Raw genomic sequence first — 25,830 nt, forward strand, 5'->3', positions numbered from 1 at the left:
CCTGCATCGGTTCAATCCACCTGGAGCACCTTAATTACCCACTAAACCATCAGGCACCATAATTGGGTTATATGGTTACCATCCAGTGTAATAAATGGTTTCCTGATGTACAGGAAAACCACCAAGTGCCATAATTTGGTTATATGGTTACCATCCAGTGTAAAAGTGGTTTCCTGATGTACAGGAAACCATTTGGCCTGTCACTCTGTACTCAGTCACCTGCAGGCAGAAGAGTAAAGCATGAAGGAAAAGACAAAAGAGGGAGTGTAGAGTCACCAGCAGGCAGAAGAAAGAGAAAAGAAGGAAGGAAGAGAGGAAAGTGTAGTCAATCGAAAGCAGCACTACATCTTGTGAGCAGATGGTGAGTGCTCCCCCTCCCCCCCAAACTATGCAAAACCATACCAATATGTACTGTACCCCTCCTAATTTTGGGGACATGCAAAACCCTTCCTAATTTTGGCAGTGTTCTGCAGTCTTTCAGTTGCTTTTAGACATCAAAACATGCATTGCAATATGCAGTGTAATGTAATCCTAAACACTAAGAAAACAATGCATAAACAAAAAATTAAAAACCTACCAAATGCACACTATCCCTCCTAACTTTCGCAGTGTTGTGCAGTCTTACGGCTATTTTTAGACATCAAAACACACACTGGAATAATTTAAAAAAAAAAAAAAAAAAAAAAATCCATCCATCCATCCATCATCCAATCCTACGTTGCCCCATGAGGAGTGTAGAAGCCCAGGGCTAGGCAGTTGGTCCTGACATTTATGGAAAAAAAAAAAAAAAAAAAAAATTACCACCCAGCAAACAGCAGACAGGCGTCATAACCTGACAGATTGCAGCAAGTGTGCAGGTATCCCATGTGGTCTAGTGGCTAACACAGCAACCTAGCAAAGGTCAAAGAACTTCACCTGCTGAAGCTGAGCGATGAGTGGGTACGTGCAACAAGGCAATAGAGCCTTACCCACCTCGGGACTCTCTGAAGACAGCCGCAAGATCACATCTAACGGCAACTCAATGGCTGTTGATGTGCTTGGTTGTGGGTCCGAGAGTGAAGACTGGGGTCAAGCGGGTGGTGGTGGTCGTGGTGGGGAGAAGGGGCTGGAAACTCGCGGGGGTGGCGAGCTTGAAGGAGTCAATCTTCTGACAACAGGTGTGGCGATTTTGTCGGAGGATGACAGCATCCCTGACTGCCCACAGATCCATGGCCAGCTTGAGTGGCACCAACTCTCTGTCCCACTGAGGGTACTTGGCATATTCAAGCACCTGCTCAATGCTGGCCCACAGCACACCAAGACGAGAGTGTGTTGGAGTGGCAGGGTAGCCAGAGTCAGGGTCCTCATCTTCATCACTTTCCCCTGTTGGCCCCGCAGAGACAGCGACAGCAATCTCCTCCTCAGACAATGTCTGATAACCTGGATCACTGTTGTTGATGTCCATATCCTTACCTGTATTTCATAGCCGAAGGTGGAAATCGTCCATATCAAATCCTTCAAAGTCATGCATGGCCTCACATCCCTGAAGGAAACGGGACCAACCACTTTCCAAGTTACTGATGGAAACTTCCTTCCAAGCACTGACTTGTTGTAAAGCCGCAGATTCTCGAAAGTCTGCTCCCCACGTGTGTCGACCCCTTCCTTGTCCTGAAGAACCACCAACACCTCGTCAAGGAACCTCCAACAGTAGTCTCTTGGCTGCCACGATAACACTCTGGTCCATTGGTTGAATGAGAGCAGTCGTATTACGTGGCAGAAACAGGCACCTAATCCACACGTCATCAACAACCAAATCCTTCTCCAATGGATGTGAAGGGGCATTGTCGAGGATCAGGAGAGCCTTCACCTTGTGGATTACGCTCCATCTTCCTCGTGCGCCTCCGGAATGTTATTGGTGATCGGGATGGCTGGGGGATTTCCACCATTCAGTAGGGACCCGTACAGCCATTCTCTCTCACCTTGTGGATCATGCTCCATCTTCCTTGTGTGCCTCCGGAATGTTACCGGTGATCAGGGTGGCTGGGGGATTTCCACCATTCGGTAGGGACCCGTACAGCCATTCTCGCTCACCTTGTAGTTTGTCTGTTTTCCTCGCATGCGGCCAAGATGTTTCCATTGATTGGGGTGGCCGGGTGAGTTTGATCATACGTTAAGGACTCGTACAGCCATTCTCACTCACCATGTGGGTTAGTGTCTATTACCCAGGCATGGACACTGAAGCTGGTGAGCCACACAATGAATTTTTTTGGCCGGTTGCTATAGCCGGAGCTTTTATGAACAGTTACGGAAAAATAAATCCAGTTACGGTTATAATATAGCCCAGACCTAGTGAACGAATACGGAGCATGAACGGATACTCGAGTGATTACTGTACTGTATAAATAAACTAGCTGGTCGGAATGCCTCAACACAGTGTCAGTGATTTAACTGAGCAGCTTCACTGCACTCTTGTGCGCATGTCCCTGTATTCTCTCCTATCCACCATAATGAAGATGGTACACTATAGGAAAACTACAGCTTGCAGGTCACTAGGTTCATATCCAAACGAACACAAGGCCACAAAAACAAGAACAGGAATAATGCAAGTTTCATAAACTGAGGTTTGATTCAGTGAGGGTCTAGTATAATGTAGTACCAGCTTTGGTGACTTGGAAACTGTGAGAGACAGGAAAGAAATGGTTGCATAACTCTTAGGCTTACTGAAGTAGAATCTTGCTCTCCAGGGGATGGACAGCAACACACTCAACCTTGAATTATAGCAGGACTGGATGTGCTGCCAGCAGCAGTGGGACATATTGTTCTCTAACATATCTTCACATCCCACAGAAACTACCCTTTATACTTAATTTTGGTGGTAAGCAGCAAGCAAAGTGAAATAACTACCAGTTTAGATTGGTTCCAAACTTGTTTTTGGACTTTATGGTAAAAAATGAAGGTATCCTGGAAATCCTTTTGTGAAGATGTGAATTGTTTTCCAGGGTAGAAAAAATACATATACATACGGGTGTCTCTCCTCATTTGGTGACAATATCTGATCAAACTTTTGGTACTCAAATTACAGCATGAGATTTTTTTTTTACAGGGATGGCATTGGTCTTTGGAAGGGCCAGTTTCACCCCAAAACAGGCTGAACTACAGTATATTGAGAATCACACTCCACGTCCATTGTGTCGGGTGATTTCTTGTGTGTTGCGGGGACAGTTCTGTCAGTGTTATCAGCACTGTATTTGCCCTGCATCATTTACTCATTTCCTACTCCAAATCCTACAACCACACCCAGTTCAGCCAACTCGTCCATCCCCGCACCACAGAAGATACCACTACCTGTTTCTTGTGGAGTGCTATTTAAGTGATACCCATATACTGTACATCTCCATTTCCATGTCTCTCTCTCTCTCTCTCTCTGATGTTTGCTTCCCGCAGAAATCGTTTTCCATGTTAAGATACAGTAGATTAAACATGCTCCGGTTAGGAAAAATTAGGTTAGTTATGATATAAAGGAGCGTTGTGGTGTGGATGTGGATGTGATAGGAAGCGTTATGAGGAACACACTGAGGTGGTTTGGCCATGTGGAGAGGATGGAGGGTGAAAGACTGACGAAGAGAGTGTATGTGAGTGAGGTGGAGGGGGGAAGAGGGAGGGGGAGGCCGAGGATGAGGTGGAGGGATGGGGTGGAGAGGTATATGAGAGAGGGGGGTGTGAGTTGGGAGCAGGGCAGTGAAATGGCGGGGGACAGGGCGACTTGGAGGCGATTTGTTTGTGGCCACCCCAAACGGGATTGAGGCAATAGATAGATAGATAGTTATGAAAGCTTGTTAGGTTAGGATAAATTAGGTTAGTTATGAAATGTTAGGTTAGGTTAGGACAAATCAGGTTAGATATGGGTAAGATAGAATAAATGAGGATAGATTAAGATAATCTGGGTTAGGTTTAGATAAACCAACACTGATGAGGATAAACTAGTACCGTATTAAAATGGTGTTTTAGGATGGTGGCTGTCTGTCTTTGGCACTACTGTGATTGTAAACAGAGACCAATATTTAAACACTATTCACTACTTATAAAAAATTATAAGCAGCATCGAAACTTGAAAACACACTCTGAAAAAAAATAAAACATCAAAGAAGAGGGAAAGCAGCCATGTGTGATTTGCCACAAGGGTGTGGGAAGTAATTCCATCTTGTGCAGTGTTTATGATAAGTGGGTACATATGTAGTGGGATTAAAACTGTGAGATAATGCTGATTTCATGTGTGCGGTATGTTGGGGAGAGTATGTGGAAATTCTCAGGCATGAAAGGATTGAACCTGGTGGTGAGTCTCTTGAGAGTTCGTAATAGCTTTGTTATTTGGGAGACATGTTATGTGCTGGAGGTGGGGCTGGAGCTAGCTCTGTGGCTAGAATGAGGAGTGGTTGGAAAGTTCAGGGATCTGTTGCCTAGCCTGACAATGAGAGGGCTCTCCCTCCGTGCCCTGGGATCTTTGTAAGCACCATGTGTTAGAAGTGTGATTGTGTATGGTGGTAAGACCTGGGCAGTAAAGGAAGAGGATATACGCAGGCTCAAACATACAGAAATGATAATGATTAGGTGAATGTTCAGTGAATCCCTGAGTGTGAGAACTGGGGGACTAGGTTTAAGACTGATAAGTTGGGAGATAGGATGGGACTGGAATGTATTGGTGTTGTGATGAGGAGAGGTAGATTGAGATGGTTTGCGGATGTGGAAAGGATGAAGGATGATAACTGGGCGCAGAAAGTGATAAGTGTTAACGTTAGGGGTAGGGTTGCAAGAGGTAGACCGAAAAAGACCCGAGGTCATTGAGTGTGACCTCAGGGATAAGGGACTGAGTAGGGAAGCTACAAGAGATCAAGCACCATGGAGAGTTGCCATCAGGTGACCAGGATGACACATACAAGCATCTTGGAGCCTTCAGTGACAAAACAATAAGGACTTTAAGGGGCAATGGGCTATATTTTGGGTAAGTATAAAAATTACTGACCAATTTTCATGAAAATTTAATAGAACACAAAAACATAAATTTATTTCTATATGAACAAGTTTAGCACTGGTTGCTTTAAAATGATCATATTGTTGGATACTTAGGTTTGGCAATTTGTGTGAATTTTTAACCTAAACTTAAACTGGCAAACCTAAGATTTCAACAATATGATCATTTTTAAGCTACCAGTGCTAAATCTGCTCATTTACAAATACAATTTATGGTTTCCTTTTTGTGTTATATTAAATTTTCATGAAAACTGGTCAGTAAATTGCATACTTACCCAAAATATAACCCACTGACCCTTAATAAAGAAAAACTGGAGAGAACTGCAAAATATGGCAGTCCCAAGTCTCCCTGAAGAGTACCAAGGAAAAAACATTCCATTAAAGGATTAAGAACAAAATTTATATCTCTGCCACAGTACCCTGAAAACTTTGATAATATATAACTTTTTAAGCGAGGAAAACTGCATAATAACGTTGTCCCGTGCTTCCTGAGGTAAAAAAAAGAAATAAATAAATTAAAAAAAAATAAATATGGCTTTTCATTTTTTTATTTGCTTCGTTTAGACATCAATGGCTTTCTATACATTAAAATATGTTTATCCCATGATTATGATGTATTGATAGATTCTGACTTTTAAAATCGTTCCCCCCAGTCCCTAAGTACTGGGGCTGGCAGGTTAAAAACTATGAAACTACCGTAGTGATTTGCAAACCATCCGATGGTCAAATTTTTCAAACCAAACCAAACCATATAATTTCATGTCTATAATCCAGTGTTATGGTTTTCTATTAATTTAAGTGCTGTATATAGATTTATAGGTCTCCTTAAATTACCTGTAACACCTCAATTAATTTTTTTTTTTTTTTTTATGCCACCTCCAGACAACTCCAAATTCCCGAAAAGCCAAACATAATGTAAAACAACCATCCTAAACTTCCTCACAGCTTGATATCACTCACAAGGGTGGACAATGTCGTCTGAGGGTAGCGCGAATGAAAAAATAATCCAACTAGTAAAATAATACATCAGACCGAACCAGCGACCAACTGACGCTACCATTTTCGACGCCATTACCAGCGAAAGGAACTTAACCTGTTTTCACTTGAAATTCCTTTGTAAAAACTTTATTTTGTGTGTTCCAACTGATCTCGAGTCTTTAATCACACGGCATATTCTGCCTATTTCAGGTAATATATGACATGAAGGAAAAGAAGAAACAAATAAAGAGCACTCACCTGCAACAAAACGTCGCCCTCCTCCACCTTTCCGTTCCTTTGATAACCCAAACTTGGTAATGGGCGAATACAAGTAAAACAGTCACCGTAAAAAGTCCAAGTAATGCTTTACAGAATATGTAAACAATTTATTCTACAAAATGAGATTATTTTTTGATTGCCAGATCTAACAGAAATAACAATAATCAAGGCAAGAATCCGTTTTATGCATAATTTACTAAGACCATATCGAGTTTTGGTGCCAGGGATTCGTATTACCAAAGTTAACCATTTTTCAAGTCGATGTGATATATCTATATAGGGTCAATTTTAGCGTCTAGATGTAAGAGATGTGTGTTTTTTCTATATTAATATAAAGCTCTAGCAATTGTTTCCGTCACTGCGGGTAATTTTTTAAATATTTTCTTGAGAGTACTGTATTTAGCGACAATGTAGTGTTTTTTGCTCTACTTCCATTTAACAATTATATTAATGATTAGGTACAAGATATCTAACGATATCCTAGGAATTTCTCCATATTTATCGTTATTCCGTAGACTGTATCATGTTTTTGCGATATGCTAGAGATTTCTGCTATTCAATATTCTAGCGTAGGTTGAGAACAGGTCGGTGTAGCAGCATTGGTTACACTCCTTCCTCCGGCATTTAAAGATGGGCGGATCATGAACATGATAAACTAGGTACATTGTTAACTAATCTTCTATGTTATGGTTCATAGGAGGTACGTAGCATGAACAGAAGTTTGCACAGGCGCCATGAATTTAATTACATGCAAAAATCCTTAGACATGTTAGTTTTTCTTGCTGTATAGAGGACTACCGTTATCATGTTATGGTCACTTGCCAGAGAATGTCGGTAGACTTTACGATTAATTTAGCCAGTGATCTTCCATATTTGAGTGTCATGAGTGAATTGCACAATCTTTAATAAGGTAATGGCTATTTCCACAAGATCTGGGTGTCGAAAATGAATATACAAGTATGAAAAATCCCTGTTGTAAACTTCATTTGTTAATGGGAACTTCTGCAGATTGTACCTATATTTTATTTTATTTTCTTAAATTATGTTGTAATAGAATTAAATATACATAACCTAACCCATCTGTGAAAGCTGTGCACAGTAGGAATATGAACTTTATTTTTTCTGTGTTAGGGCCTCAGCACAATATGTGGCTGATTCAGAAAAAAGAAATACCCTGTAATTATTTTTTTTTTTGTACTACGATAATCTTTAATACCACGGATTATCCTGATTTAACCTTACCTCATTTAATTAATGCAGGTTAGCCAAACCTAACCATATGTAATGTTCATTAGAAAATATAGGCTGCATTTTTTTTTTTTTTTTTTTTTATACATGTATGGAAAATCATCAGGAATATGATATTAACAAGAAACAGTCAGAAAATACAATTAAAAAATCAGAAAAGGACACTTAATCCCCAATTTAACAAACCCAGTTTACCAAACAAAATCCTGTTTACTATTGTGTCTGTCCATCTACCTGTCTACTGTTACTGCCCAGTGTCACAGCCATACACACTAATTTCTTGTTAACTACTTTTTAATGATCACTTGTTAAATCAGACGGAAATTAAAAAAAAACTTGCTTATTAACGATCCATTCCTGCCCATAAAGCTGATTTGCCACATTCTTTGATTCTGCAGTACCAGTTATATGAAAGAAGTTTGTGATATTTTGGAAATGTCTTTGATTTACAATGAGGACTGCATGTATAATATTTATAGGATTTATGTTTTCCTTGCTCTTTGAACCCAGCCTCACTGTGTACCGGTATATGTGTTTCCTTGCTCTTTGAACCCAGCCGCACTGTAAATGTGTGTTTTTGTTGCTCTTCGAACCGTACTGCAGTGTGTATGTGTTTTTCTTGCCTTTTGAACCCATCCTCACTGTGAATGTGTGTTCTTGTTGCCCACTGAACCCTATCACAGTGTGTATGTTTTTCTCTTGCTCTTTGAACCCCACCTTACTGTATTCATAGGTGGGAAATGAGCTGATGATGCTGGTTCACATACATATATTAATCACGCAGAGCAGTTTTCTTGCTCTCATGGATCAGGGTGTCTTCATGCATGACTTTTTGTTTCAGGTGCCTGGTGGTCTGTTTGTCAAAATGCCTCAGCTGGAGTGACGGCCTTGCATACATTCAATTCCTCAGAGGTGGCTGGAGGTTTTTGATTGCGTGGTGCCACCTGGGGAAGAACAGACTACAGGAACTAAGGTAAGGAATTGGGACTGGATAGTCAGAAAGTCCTTGGTATATGTTTTGTATCTATCTGTGTGTGTGTGTGTGTGTGTGTGTGTATCAGATCCGGGGGTAAAAAAAATGGCAGTTTGAGTTCCATTGATAATGCTGTGGCCAAAAGTTCAGACAATCTTTGCCAGGATTGTGCTCTGCCTTTCACATTTATCAGTCCTCCCTGCATGACAGAGTACCCTTCCTTCTCATACTCTTTTATGTGCTTCTTATTGTTATCACATGGTTGTCAGAAACCAGAGCCAAGTGATTGTTAAAAAAACTCAACCTCCTGTGTGCCACTGTCATTCTGACATAGGCAGTGAGGACCCATTCTATCTGTCCATCTATTTATTGCCAGACGCCTTAATCCCATATGGGGTGGCCACAAACAACTTGTCTCCACATCGCCCTGTCCCCCGCCATTTCACTGCTCTGCTCCCAGGTCACACACCCCTCTCTCATATACCTCTCCACTCCATCCCTCCATCTCATCCTTGGTCTCCCCCTCCCTCTCTTCCCCTCAACCTCACTCACATACACTCTCCTCATCGGAGTCTCACTCTCCATCCTCTCCACATGGCCAAACCACCTCAGCGTGTTTCTCCTAACGCTTCCTATCACATCCACATCCACACCACAACGGTCCTTCACATCCTCATTTGACAGTCTGTCTCTCCATGTGACTCCACATGCTCCTCATTTCCACTGCTGTCACTCTTGACTTCTGTCCTTCCAACAAGGTCCAAACTTCACTGCCATATGTTAGATATGGTATCATAATACTGTCATGTAGTAACTTTTTCACTTCCATGCTCACTTCCCTGTTTCTTATCACTGATTTCAAGGAACCAGTGACCTTTCTTCCCTGCTGCACCCTTTCAAGCACTTCACCCTCCAAACTTCTATCCTTACTTATCACACTACCCAAGTACTTATATGTACTCACATTTTCCATTTCCTCACCCAACCTAACTGTACATTCACTGACTTCACTTCTCTTGAAGACCATAACTTTGCTCTTCCCTGCATTCACCTTTAGAGTCCGTTTCTCACACACTCTCCCAAACCCATCCACCAAGCCTTGCAGCTCCCTTTCATCATCGCTCAACAACACAGTATCATCTGCAAACAAAAATACAGAGAGTTTCCAAACACTGACCTCTCTCACTAGGGCCACTCCAGCATCCATTGCCCTACCTTGTATCTCTTTTATAACCCCATCCGTGTACAGACCGAACAACCAGGGAGACATGACACATCCCTGTTTCAGCCCAACCTTCAAATAGAAAAATTCGCTCTGTTCACTATCCACACACACTGCAGCCTTATTAACCCTCACACATGCTCTTCACAGTATTCAACAACTTCCCATGTACTCCTCATATATTCTTAATACTTTCCACAATCCTTGTCTGTCCACCCTGTCATATGATTTCTCCAAATCCATGAAGGCCGCATACAACATCCTTCCCTTCTCTAGAAACTTTTCCACTAAAGATCTAAGAGTGATTAGGCTATCTGATCTACACAACCTTTTCCCTTCCTTAAGCCTCCCTGTTCTTCTCCAACTAATTCCTCTGTATTTCCCTAACACTGTCAGTAAGTACCCTACCATATACTTTTCCTATTACACTAAGAAGACAAATGCCCCTATGATTGCCACACACTTCTTTTTCCCCTTTTCCTTTGTACAAGGGAATAATTATACCTGACTTCCAATCCTCTGGGGCTCTACCTTCCTCCCAGGGCAGTCTGCACATCTTCCACATCCATTCTGATACTATCTCTCCCTCATGCTTCAGCATTTCAGCACACACTCCATCAATTCCTGGGGCTTTCCACATTTTGACTTTCTTCATTACTTCCACAACTTCCATCCTACTGATTTCTTCCTGTCTTCTCACCTCCCTGCTTCTCCCAGCCAATTATACTCACATTACTTTCAATCTCTGTGTTCAACAATTCCTTAAAGTGTTCTCCATCTGCTCACTTTTTCTCCCTTCTCCAATAGTAATCTACCATTTTTATCTTTCACTCCCCAACTAACTTCACTGCCACCCTGTCTAACTCTCTTCACCTCTTTCCAGAACATTTTCTTACAGCCCCTCCACTTTACATTCAAATTCCTTCCAAATTCCTCATCCACTCTCTTCTTACTCTCTCTTACTAATCTTGTCACCTCTCTCTTCCTTTCTACATATAACTCTATTCCATCTGTTTCTTAAAATTAGCACTCCAGATCCCAACACATACCGATGTTGTAATGATAAGCAAATGGCACATGATGGCCAGTTATGTGTACTGTGAGTTTACCCACCCACCCACACATCTGTCAACCTTTCACACTCCCACGAGGAGCAGAAGGACCTGGGGCCGTACTTATAAAACCTAGATCATAGTTAGGTGAAAGTCAGAAATGTGAGACTTAAGGAGCAGTTCATCTTAACAAAGTCGAGACTTTGTTAGGTAGAAATCATAAGCTGCTGAGATAGCGGTTGGCTATATGTAGCACTTGCGAGTTTTGAAGATTGATGAAAATACAAAAAAGCAGCAGAAAAAGGAAGTAACAAAAAATCTAAAACTATTACGATTTTTTTCATAAATGTTTTCAGCGAAAAGTGAACAGATTAATATAAAAGGTTTTAGGAATTATTTATTTACCATTAGGACATGTTGCCTCACCACACCATCCTGTAAACAAACATCACCACTGCCACCAGCAGCATGGAGAACTCGAACAGTATGATATAGAAATGCACAAGTGGTCGTCATCACAACAAAGTTGCACTTTTCCAGTTGCAAGGTAACGCAGTGTCAAAATAACTTTCATTTCTGACATGAGAGCCTTGTTTCTTGCCGTTGGTTTTGTTAGGGTTTCCTGCACCAAATCTGTCACCAAAATTATGCCTGTATGGTCCAGGCAGTATCTATTTACTAGTTCTGCATCATTTAGCTCATTAACCCGTCATGTCCCGAGCTATTTCGCACTTCTGACACCCCACAATCCCGAGCTATTTTGGAAGATTTTTCTTTTTCGGCTAAAACCTCTGCTTTTGGTGAGAAACATTGAAAATTCATCGAGAGATCGCTCACCTGAGGTTTAAAATATTCAATACAGGTAGCAGTACCTCCTTACCTTACTGGGTTTTCTATCAGGCTGGCTCCAAAGAAAACGAGTTCTGTGGGAGGGTAACTATTCCACACCACACATAAACGGTATTTATTTATTTATTTGGTAAGAATTTATATGTAGTATGAGAGTATATTGGTTTTCAAACAGTACTATAGGCATTATAAGCATTGTTTCACTCACTAACTCATCAACATACCTGACCTTTTTTGGCGACATCACCTGATCATCATTTCTGACTGTTTCTTCCTCTAATGCTATGCAAACTTTGTCCTCCACATTGTCATCGATTGGGGAATCACTCTGGCCCTGAATGTCTTTATTGGCGAGGTCACCGGTAACAGGTGAATTGCTGAGACAATGGTGTGCAGGGGGGGGGGGTTATGCGATGTAAGGCATTGTCCCTGCCTAGCATCTTGCAAAGGAATAGAGGAAGGTGTCCCGTGTATACGTACGAAAAATCTCGCGCGAAAATTGAAAATTGTGCAAATTATGAACTTTGCAATTGCATGACGTACCAGTACGTCGACAGGACTAGCTGTGACAAAATGTTGTGATGTACCCATACGTTGATGGGATACCTTAGGTTAAGCACATCTTTCCTGTCACGAAAACATCTTGGTTGATAGTGGCGAATTTGTTGTTGTTGTGATGCGGCGGCCATGTTTAACATTATGATCGAGTCATAAGCCGTGTCCAAAGCGCTATACCAACTCGGGAGGTGTCTTAAGCTATGACTCAGGTTAGGTGAAACATAAGGAGTTATGACTCGCTCCTGTGAATTTAAGACAGACTTTCACCTTCTGACTCAGTCATAGTGTTTTATAAGTACGGGCCCTGGGGCTTAGTGGACTGCAGGGAGAACTAGCTACATTTTTGTATTCCTCCAGTCTCCTTTTGGTGGATATGGATGGGACTGAGAAATGTTAATATATGCAGGCAGCTCCACCCCCCAGTCCTGTTGGTGCCACCACATGAACGTGTCCCTCTCCAGCACTAATATTGTGGGGGTTAGTAAAGATCAGTACTGAACTCCTCCACAGAGAAAGGGTTAAATCATCAACATACCTGAGATATCTCCTAAGAACTTGTCATATTTTCAGAGGCCACCTGTGCAACTTGGACTGCTGTTGCTGCTGCTGCTTTGGTTGGTTGGTTGGTGCTGCCGCAACTGCTAGGGTTGGTTGGTGCTACTCCTGCCATTGGGGCTGTGACATAAACTCCAGCTGCTGCTGCTACTACTGCACCTACTATCACCCTCCTGAAATGTGTGAGTTGCACATTATTTGGTTTGTCCACCTTGACTTGGCAGTGATTTTTGTTCTTTTGTGGCCTAATTCCCGTAACTGAAGCAGAGTAATACAAGAATAGCAATACTGTGGCTATGCATCCTTTCCAAATCACTTTTAAGCCAAGTTGATGTGGACAGGGTATGTTAACAGTTGCACCCATACTTAGGAAAGCCTTCTTGAGAATTCCACACCTTATCCTTTGGTGGGAAAAGGAGTTAAGGCTGATGATGATAATTGTGATCAGGGGAAGTGCCAGGCTCCATAACTAGATCATTCCACCACTGGGATGTACAAGTCCAGTTACTTCATCTAGGTTCTCATTTTATTTGCTAATGGACAACAGTGATGATGATGCAGTGCCAGGAATCAATTATTGGCACTATCAGGTTGAGCGCTAAGCAGTAAGATAAACAGCAAGGCCTACTAAAATCTCAAGCTAGTGAATCATTAATCTTGTTAACAGCAAAAGTTCATAACTCAAAATAATGTTTGTAAGTGGGAGAGCACCTGTCTTTATTCCATTTAACATCAGATTTTTTTTTTTTTTTAACTGAGGGTGATTCTTGGGGGTCTAATGATTATCATCTTTAGTTTATAACCTATGTATTTAATTATATTAGTCTGCAGGTCTACATCATTCCCATTACACTTTTTCATGACTAACATAATTCTATTTGATAAACTATAATTATTGTTGAGAGGCAATTTCATGCCAGGTTAGAGTAACAAGAGTAAACTAAGTAAATTCCCCAGGTATACCAGTACCAGATAGTTTTGAAATCTTTCCATTGCATTTCTTCATGATTAGCATGTCTCCTTGCTAAGTTAGTGCATCAGCTCAACATTATTTCAAGTTGATAGATAGACAAGTACACACACAGATAAACATTACACATGCACATGGATAGTAGAGCGACAAGGTAGTAGATAGTTATAAGTGTTAGCTAGATAAATTGCTAGAAATTTTAGATAGAAAGGTTTGCCATGTTATTATTTATGCCTTTGACCGCTAGTACAGTAGTTCCCTCAGTTGAACAATATCTGGTGTTAGTTCAGTGAAAGTGGCTTGTCTTCTTAGTGGTTGTGGTGATTTCCTGACAATTTCTTAGCAAGCCTCCTATGCCATCTATAAGACAACCCAGTGAATCATGCATGTAATCATTGACTGATTATTATTATTATTATTATTATTATTATAATTATTGATTGTGCTGTACTTGGAAGATGTGCAATGGACAGATTTTGTATAGCTTGTGGTTTGCCCAGTTGTTTCAGTTCAAATGCTTATGATGAGCATACTGTACTGGTATATACTGTAAGCTTCCAAATCAGATGATCAGCCTTCCAAAAACTTCCGCTTACCAATATACTTTGTCATGCAAATTTCCCTTTAGCATTATCTGTGCTTGAGATTTTTCCCCGAACATTTGGAGGTACAGTACCTGACGTGTTTTCCGTTTCAGTCACCCACACCAGTCGACCCTGTAATGTTGACAATTCTCTTTGTATACAAGTCTCGGCCCTGTCAATTCCCTCTTGTCTGTAGTTAACTTTATCGTTCCATCAAAGTGTGTTTGGCAGGAAAGGCAATTACGGTATTCTTAACATCAAATAGAAATTGGGAGTACTTTTAAAAATGTGCTAAAAGTTTGAGTAAGATTAGGAACAAGTGTGGTAGAGTACTGTTGGCCATTTGCACATGCCTGTACATCACAAACAGATGCAGTAAGTCCAGGTTATATGCCACAGATGATCAAAATACAGGGTGGTTCATATGCAACATGTGTGATTAAATGTGTTTTCTTTCTTTTTGGACCATATCTTACCCCATCCTCAGGTGGGAAGAAGAAGTTAGGATGATGATGATTATGATTCTGATTGCAATGATGAGTGTAATGTGATGGCTGGTGTTGATTATTATGATGATGATGAGGATTGATGTGGTGAATGGCTCAGTCAGCACTACCAACGTCTACTGTGCATCACTATTTTCCATAACCCTTCCTTACTTCATAGTGATTGCTTATTTGTATCCATTGTTTGCATTATTTTTTTTATAAAGTAATCAAATATCTCCTCTTCCATTTGTTTCCGGTAATTGCATAAAGTTCACTTATTGTAAGTAAGCGGAAATTTTTCCCCTCCTCTGACTTTTATCTATCTAATGCCAGACACCTCAGTCTCATAAGGGACGGACACAAACAGATTAACTTCACGTCACTTTGTCTTCCGCCATTTGACTTCCCTTTCTCCAACTCTCACTCCCCTCCCTTTTATATCCCCACTCCATTCTTCCACGTCAGCCTTAGTCTTTCCCTGCTCCTCCTCTCCCCTGCCACCTCAATCACATTCACTCTTCTAGTCAGTCTGCCACCTTAATCACATTTACTCTTCTAGCCAGTCTGTCATTCTGCATTCTCTCTACATGGCCAAACCATCGCAGAGTATTTCTCCTAACAGTACCACAACGTGTCCTTACTTCAGCATTTGTCTTTTTGTCTGTTGATAAAATTCCACACAACCCTACTTCATTTCTACTGCTCTCACTCTTGATTTGTGTCCTTCCAACAGAATCCAAACTTCACCTTTATCCTCACTTCTCTATTCCTTGTCACAGCTTTCAATAATCCAGCAACCTTTCTACCTTGCTGTACCCATTCAAGCATTTCCTTCCATCCTTACTCATCACACTACTTAAGTACTTGGATACACACTAATTCTCAGTGTCCTCACCGTCCAGTCTCACTGTGTATGTTGTGACTTCTGTTCCCTCAAAAGCACAGTTTTACTAATCTCTTCATTCTCCTTTAGATTCCATTTCCTGCTTACACTCTTAGACTCATTCACTAAGCCTTGCAGTTGACATTCATCCTCACTTAACAATACAGTATCATCACCAAGCAACAGTTAAGAAAGTTTCCACACCTTTCCCCCTTCACATTAGGCACTCAGTATATTCACTTTCCTACCTATTATCTCTTATAGCTCTACCTATATACAAATAGAGACATGACACATGGAAACCTGACGTGAGGAAACATGACACACAAAAACATAAGGAGATATCACACACACACACACACACACACAACACATACAAGATATTTTTTCTTTATGCAGATTTACTTCCCATACCCCACTGGCAGAATAAGATAGCACTGTGTCCTAACATCCATTCCATAGCACTTGTTCATAACTAACACCATAATACAATACTGTACAGTCTTGTTTCAGATAGCATTTACAAAGGAGAGATGATAATTTGATGCCCTTATGTTAACTGGAGCATAGTTGAATACCTGGTAGCTCTTTCTGAAAGTCATCAAAATACATGCATCCCCCATACTAGCAGACTGAGCCGACAACACGCAATATATATATGAGCAGCCCTGTATTATGGTTTAATAAATTGTGGGCTGCTGTTGCTGTGGTCCTGTATTCCTCTGCAATAGTGCTGTAACCAAACCACTTCTCTGAAGCAATATAGCATCACTTTTAACATTGTTACAGTGCTATACAGTAATTGCTCCCAGACAAAGTGAAACAGTGTCATGTGTATGTGTAGCTTATGTGTGCTGATCGTGTAGGTTCTTGAATGAGATGTTGCTCAAAACGAGCTTGAAAGTTTGTGAGGGATATTTGCTTGTCATTTTCCAAATTAGACTGCTGGTAGTAAGATTCACACAGTGGTCTGAAAAAGATTATTAGAGGATAATCTGTGTTGTAATTATAGTTTTGGAGCTTAACCCGCCCCGTCCCGACGACGTATGGGTACGTTGCAACGATTTGCATTTGCCAGTCCCGGCGACGTACCAGTACGTCGTGCAATTGCAAGGTCGCTAATTTGCACAATTTTCAATTTTCGCACGTGATTTTTTGTATGTACACACGGGACACCTTCCTCTATTCCTGTACAAGATACCAAGCAGGGACAATGCCTTACACTGCATAACCTCCCCCCTCCCCCCCTCACGACATTGTCTTGGCAAAGGACCTGTTACCAGTGACCTGGCTAGTAAAGTTATTCAGGGCCAGAGTGATTCCCCAATCGATGACAATGTGGAGGACAATGTTTACAAAGCATTAGAAGAAGAAACAGGCAGAAATAATGATCAGGTAGTGTGGCAAAAATAGGTCAGGTATGGTGATTAGTTAGTGAGTGAAACAATGCTTATAATGCCTTTATTACTGCTTGAAAACCAATATACTGTCATACTACATATACATTCGTACCAAGTAAATAAATAAATACCGTTTATGAGTGGATAAAATAGTTACCCTCCCATAGAACTCGTTTTCTTTGGTGCCAGCATGTTAGAAAACCCACTCAGGTAAGGAGGAACTCCTACCTGGATTGGGCACTTTAAACCTCAGGTGAGCGATTTCTCTATGAATTTTCGATGTTTCTCACCAAAAGCGAAGGTTTTAGCCAAAAAAAATTTTTTCGAAAATACCTCGGGACTGGGGGATGTCGGAGGTGCAGAAAATCTCGGGACGTGACGGGTTAACTATCCAAAAGGTCATATTTCCTCTGTTCTTTTATTGAATTCGAGTATTTAGTTTTTCTAGCATTGACTGTGATTCTTAATAATGAAAATGAGCCTGGGACCACCACAACAGCCTATATTATCAGGGCCAAAGATCATAAATAAATGTGGCAGATAAAAGGACTTTGATAAGCCATAGTGCATCAATAACAACAGGTGTTTTGCATATATTATCCTGCCTGAACTACTGATATTTGTTGTGTTATATTTTTATGCCTGTTTTCTTGATGTTTCTTGTGCAATTATATTACTGCCATGTCATAGTGATGTACTGCACAGTCTGACACTGGAAAAAAATATACCGAAAAATATGCACCTATAGTCCTTGTTTGGAGGATTTTAATTGGCAACAAGTTAACTTTGAAACTGTTGTCCTCAGTCTTTATTTCCCTCTGCCTATGACCTCCAGTCTTGGAAATACAATATTTCCAGAACTCTGAAAATCAATGGTTCTTGCATTAGTGTCCCTTTTGTTTATTATTTCTTAAAGCCTTCTGTTTGTTTTCTGCTTTAAAAAAAAAAAAAAAAAAAAAAAAAAAAAATGCTGCCCTGAATAGCTTTGAGAAATTAAGAAGTAACGAGCATCCTCAGTTAACCATTAATGGGCATCTTGAGTTGTTTTCCTTCACTTATATCCAAGAATAACACCATTCTGTGTTGATTCCCTTCATGAAACATCCCCACATGATTCCCTTCATTTATGTCAGAGATTAATGAGTTGAGAATTTTACTTTCATATACTGTATACAGTAAGAAATGTTTGTCGTTAATACAGTTTATATTTTCTGTTAACGTTTTTTTTTTCTGTGGCTGACTGTACGTTTATATATTGATTTGGGTATGTTTTATGGTGCTTGTTAATTTTTATTTATTTATCGTGTAGTCATTTTCTTTTTCTCCTGACAGAGATTCATTACATCTTAGCTTGGTTGATGGCCAATTGCTGTCAGACAAAGGCTTTTAGAATTATTTACGCCCATGAGTTAGTACTGAAGTTATAAAAGTTGGTTGGCATTGTTAGGTGAAAACAAACTGACTACTGTTATGGATGTGTTATGTTATTTCTATGCTTATTGTAATACTATAGTATGGGAAAATGTGCCTTTGTATGGTCATCTTCAGATGTTTAAAGTTGTATGGAAAGATCCTGAGGTGCCCCGATGGACTGAATTATTTTGATATACTGTTTCAAATCACACATCCATTTGCCGTATTTTCTTAAGCATTTGCAAGAACTAATTTGCCTGTCAGGTCCCTATTGTCAGTAAACCCATTGCAGCTCAGAAATCATCAATATTATTTGAACAGATTACTTAGTGCAGTATGCAGTATTAGGTTAGGCAGAGTATGTTGTATAAAACTGTAAGCTCTCTAACATCACAGCCAGTTGTTTAGACTTTTTAACCCATCACATCCAGGGGTTGTTTTCACGAACCAAACCACCAGCAGGTGTTTTTCTTAAAAATCACTGTTATTTAAACCATAATTTCTCAGCTAAACCCATAATATAAAATTATAGTATAATATGCTCTTTTATTATGATACATTCATCATAATAATAATACAATAACAATAATACTACAAAACACTAGATCATGTATACATGTCACCCGGATGTCCCCAGGTTGTCATGTACTGTATACATGACACCTGGATGGGAGGGGTTAAAAGTTAATATATGCATAGGATTTAAATATATTTAAGTACATCATCTGAGATCTAAAGGGCAATTTTCCATACTATTACAAACTGAATATGTGTAAATTGTGAGTTTCGTTTGTGTATAATGCCAGCAAAAAGTAATTATTCATTTAATAATCAATATATATTCGTGTAAATTGCTGATAGGTGAACATTGCTGGAAGTTAGGGTTAGGTCCCAGCAAGATGGAATTTTTCTCAAGGATTTAAGGATCATATTCAAGACAGCAAGTAAGTAACAAGATATTTATGAATGCTAAATATAAATTAGTGATATTTATTAGATGAATTAACCTTGATCTTTCACAACTCACTTTTGAGATTAATTAAGAAGTTTGTGAAGTGTACAGTATTTTGACTGCCAGATTAAGAGAAACTGTGCTTAATGAAAGCATCTTAAATGAGGAATTACTGATAGGGGTTTAACAGTTAGTTAGTGATTATTATTGGACAATAACAAGCACTTTCTAAGCTTAAACTAATGATAATTCTTGTTGGCATTATATGACAAATCATTTGAATGTTATTTTCTGTGTGTTTTAGTATTTTAAAGTTATTATTATTATTTTTTTGTATTAGCCTCCCTCCCTCCTTCCACTCCCTTTTCTTCTCCTCCTCCTCTTTCTTCCCCTTCTTCTTTTCTTGTTCTTTCCTCCTCGCCATCATCACACATCCAGCCTTCCTACCACTACCACCATGCAACCAACCTTCCTACCACCACTACCACCATGCAACCAACCTTCCTACCACCACCACCACCATGCAACCAACCTTCCTACCACCACGCAACCAACCTTCCTACCACCACGCAACCAACCTTCCTACCACCACGCAACCAACCTTCCTACCACCACGCAACCAACCTTCCTACCACCACGCAACCAACCTTCCTACCACCACCATGCAACCAGCCTTCCTACCACCACCACCACCATGCAACCAGCCTTCCTACCACCACCACCACCACCACCATGCAACCAGCCTTCCTACCACCACCACCACCACCACCACCACCATGCAACCAGCCTTCCTACCACCACCACCACCACCATGCAACCAGCCTTCCTACCACCACCACCACCACCATGCAACCAGCCTTCCTACCACCACCACCACCATGCAACCAGCCTTCCTACCACCACCACCACCACCATGCAACCAGCCTTCCTACCACCACCACCACCACCACCATGCAACCAGCCTTCCTACCACCACCACCACCACCACCACCACCACCACCATGCAACCAGCCTTCCTACCACCACCACCACCACCACCACCACCACTGCCCTACAACCCACCCTACCACCACCACCACCACCACTGCCCTACAACCCACCCTACCACCACCACCACCACCACCACCACCACCACCACCACCACCACCACCACCACCACCACCACCACCACCACTGCCCTACAACCCACCCTACCACCACCACCACCACCACCACTGCCCTACAACCCACCCTACCACCACCACCACCACCACCACCGCCCTACAACCCACCCTACCACCACCACCGCCCTACAACCCACCCTACCACCACCACCGCCCTACAACCCACCCTACCACCACCACCGCCCTACAACCCACCCTACCACCACCACCGCCCTACAACCCACCCTACCACCACCACCACCACCACTGCCCTACAACCCACCCTACCACCACCACCACCACCACTGCCCTACAACCCACCCTACCACCACCACCACCACCACTGCCCTACAACCCACCCTACCACCACCACCACCACCACCGCCCTACAACCCACCCTACCACCACCACCCCCCAACAACCCCACCAACCACCACCACCACCCAAAAACCCACCCTACCACCACCACCACCGCCCAACAACCCACCCAACCACCACCACCGCCCTACAACCCACCCTACCACCACCACCACCGCCCTACAACCCACCCTACCACCACCACCGCCCTACAACCCACCCTACCACCACCACCGCCCTACAACCCACCCTACCACCACCACCACCACCACTGCCCTACAACCCACCCTACCACCACTGCCCTACAACCCACCCTACCACCACCACCACCACCACTGCCCTACAACCCACCCTACCACCACCACCACAGCCCTACAACCCACCCAACCACCACCACCTACAACCACCACCACCACCACCACCGCCCTACAACCCACCCTACCACCACCACCACCACCACTGCCCTACAACCCACCCTACCACCACCACCACCACCACTGCCCTACAACCCACCCTACCACCACCACCGCCCTACAACCCACCCTACCATCACCACCACCACTGCCCTACAACCCACCACCACTGCCCTACAACCCACCCTACCACCACCACCACCACCACCACTGCCCTACAACCCACCCTACCACCACCACCACCACCACCACCACTGCCCTACAACCCACCCTACCACCACCACCACCACCACCACCACTGCCCTACAACCCACCCTACCACCACCACCACCACCACCACCACTGCCCTACAACCCACCCTACCACCACCACCACCACCACTGCCCTACAACCCACCCTACCACCACCACCACCACCACTGCCCTACAACCCACCCTACCACCACCACCACCACCACCACCACTGCCCTACAACCCACCCTACCACCACCACCACCACCACTGCCCTACAACCCACCCTACCACCACCACCACCACCACCACCACCACTGCCCTACAACCCACCCTACCACCACCACCACCACCACCACCACCACCACCACCACCACTGCCCTACAACCCACCCTACCACCACCACCACCACCACTGCCCTACAACCCACCCTACCACCACCACCACCACCACTGCCCTACAACCCACCCTACCACCACCACCACCACCACCACCACTGCCCTACAACCCACCCTACCACCACCACCACCACCACCACCACCACCACCACTGCCCTACAACCCACCCTACCACCACCACCACCACTGCCCTACAACCCACCCTACCACCACCACCACCACCACTGCCCTACAACCCACCCTACCACCACCACCACTGCCCTACAACCCACCCTACCACCACCACCACCACCACCACCACCACCACCCCACCACCACCACCACCACCACCACCACCACCACCACCGCCCTACAACCCACCCTACCACCACCACCACCACCACCACCACCGCCCTACAACCCACCCTACCACCACCACCACCACCCCCCTACAACCCACCCTACCACCACCACCACCACCACCACCACCACCACCACCACCACCACCACCACCACCACCACCACCACCACCACCACCACCACCACCACTGCCCTGCAACCCACCCTACCACCACCACCACCACCACTGCCCTGCAACCCACCCTACCACCACCACCACCACCACCACCACCGCCCTGCAACCCACCCTACCACCACCACCACCACCACCACCACCACCACCACCACCGCCCTGCAACCCACCCTACCACCACCACCACCACCACCACCACCACCACCACTGCCCTGCAACCCACCCTACCACCACCACCACCACCACCACCACCGCCCTGCAACCCACCCTACCACCACCACCACCACCACCACCACCACCACCACCACCACCACCACCACCACCACCACCACTGCCCTGCAACCCACCCTACCACCACCCTGCTCTGCTGTCTATCCTATCCTGCCCTCTTCCCTTCCCAGTCTTCTGCCCTGCTCCTTTCCCTGCACCCTTTTGCTACCCTGCCATCATTGACATGCCCTCGCATGCACCCTTGTTATACTCAGTCATACCCTCCCTTGCATCCTTACTGTACCCTGCCTTCCCTGCTATGTTCTACTGTTCTTACCTTGCTGTGTCCTTCCCTGTCATCTCTGCTGTGTTTTGTTATTGTGTCCTGTCCTGTCCTATCCTATTCTTGTCCTGCCATGCTCTCTTCCTCTCCCTTGCCTTACCCCATCTGTAAATTGTGTAGTTTTATTTTATAAAGTTTCATGTATAATGTCAGTTTCTTAGTTTCTGTAATTATCAAATCACCAGCAGAATTCTCTCTCTATGAATATATGTTCATGTACAGCTTTTGCATTTTCATAAGTCGAGATTTCCAAATTATGTTTTTTACGTTTTGAGGTATCTAGTGCAAAAATTTGTCTAAGTTCAAAAAATTTTCAATGTCCATCAACAATCAGGATTTCCATATACAGTACTGTATATAGTACGAAGTGATCTCTCCTTCGTACTATTTATGTATGTTGGTATTCTGATATTTTTCGAAGTCCACATTCGTATATATACATATAAGTGATGTACAAAGAAGGTATAGAATAAAGACATTAGTATAAGACATTGGTTTTATTTCCACTAGATATACACAAGAGTGGTGGATGTCAAAAAATAACCTATCTCAATAAATGGGCCAAAGAAATACGGACTGGTAACCCCAAGGTGTGAGGGTTGCCAGGCAGTATTTTTGTGGCCCATTTATCGAGATAGGTTCGGCGCCCTTCCCCCAGATGCTTCCAAAAGCGTGCCCTGCTCACCGCTTTGTATATGTCACGTCTCGTATTGCTCTTCCCGGCTATAAGCCGAGCAGAGCTATACAGAGAAACATGGCAATCAACAAAGGATGTGAAGGGCATTATTAATATGCATTAATTGCTAAACACACTGTGCACTATGTGTCTGCATTAATGCATGTTAAACATCATTATTTTCTTACACCATAGATAATACACTACATGATATTCACATAACACAAGGCAATATCACACAACCAATTCTGATTCATATGCTTGACATCTTTTAAAGTATTACTTTGTTTTATTATACTGTTGTTCAATCACCTGTGTCAACCTCATCCACAATGTCAGGCCACCAGAAAACTTTAACTTGGTAAAGCTCTCTTGTACTAAAACTAACAATTCAAGAACTAATGCACAGTACAACTCTAAAATCAAAAATTTGTATTTCAAAACATCCTGTTAACCAATATTACTTTATGCAATACGCGGATCCCTTGTCTTGACACAATTCATCATAATACTGTACTTTGCAGACGTGAAAAATTACTTAACCTCTGAATTGCAGTATTATGAAATTAGGTACTGAGCATCTGTTCCAATTTGGGGGTTTATCTGCAATACTATATGGGAATACGATATTTTAAAAAAAAACTGCACCATTAATTACATCAGGCGGGGAAGAGATCTCAAGTAGGAAGTGTGATCAATACAAAACAAACTTTAGTCACTCGCAAACTGATGTTTGATTCTTTGGCTTAAGTCACACTTTCCAGGTTAATAGTACATTTACATACCCATAGTTAAATGCTTCAAAACTCAATCTTCCATTCATCCTTTAGATCCAAGCATTTCCAATTTCAGAGTTTGTATTTCAATTAATCTGGCATGGGTATACCAATTTACAGTTAAATCCATGAGTGAAAGGACCTTGCCTCAATGCAATTATAGTCTTTAGAAAGGCTGTATTAGTGACTAAACTGAGAAGGCAAAGATGGACAAGTATCAAATTTAATACAATCTGAGTCAGAACAGAGTTGTGATGTTACCTCTGTTTCAATTAACAATACCAAATTCATATTCAATTAAATCACCATCTTCATTCAATTCTGCTAATACTGCCATGAGCATGTTACAGGAAGTACCATGTTTCTCTCCTTAAAACTTTCCATTAGACATTCCAAGTCTTCAAAAACAGTTTGTGACAGCTCTTAAGAACACACTTGTACAAGATAATTTCCTTTATTTATGCTAAGCATTTTTTGCATGTATTTGCAGTCAATGATATTTGTATTTAAAAAATAAAAAATAAAAGGCTGATCAGTAACTGCCACTTTCTGATCACCTGAAAGTTCAAAATCATTTCTTTCCACAATGCAGTTTAACAACTGTGATCATTTCTTTTTTTTTATGACTGCCTCAAGATACAGCCAATTCATCCACAATATGGCATCTTATTATTTTTTATTCATGACCAGCCAGAGGCATCCAAGCATGTTGGAGCCTTTGAAAAACATAGGGAGAAAGTGGATTCCACATAAGCCACATTTAACGGTAACAAAATTTAATTAAACATTTATCAAACATAACAACTGTCCTTCTAAAAATCAAGCAAGCCTTCATAAAAGTCTTAAGGTGAAACCTATGGTACCACTCTGTATATCAACCTAAGCAATAGATTACTCAAATACATTTTTATATTCAAAGTATTTATTAGGAAAATGCAGTTTTAAAGTTCAGCATATGCTGAAAATATTGCATTTACAACCAGTCTTCATATCTTTAAAAGCTGTAGTTCTACAGGTTAAGATTCATTCATGACTTGAATTTTTTTGTATTAATTACAACTGAGCAAGATTAGGCTTTAGCTATTTTATGTCAAGTTAAACTGAAAAGGCTAATGTATAACATCATTGATAATCTTGATGTACCTGTTTTAGCCAACACATGGGCCAGTCTTGAACAAAACTTGACAGTAACTCACCACCTGTAAAAATAGAAACAAATAATTACAGTCTTCAGGAAGGAAGGCTAAAGTAAATAGTAATGCTATGGGTAGGAGGGTTAGATTTTAAAAACTATGAGAGGAGGGTTACAGTAAAATATAAACCTATAGCGCTGTGGTGGAATGGCGATTAGTATTTACATATG

The sequence above is a fragment of the Coenobita brevimanus genome, chromosome 102, assembly GCF_032717465.1.
Source record: "Coenobita brevimanus isolate Jiangsu-jjx chromosome 102, ASM3271746v2, whole genome shotgun sequence".
NCBI classification, from domain to species: Eukaryota; Metazoa; Arthropoda; class Malacostraca; order Decapoda; family Coenobitidae; genus Coenobita; species Coenobita brevimanus.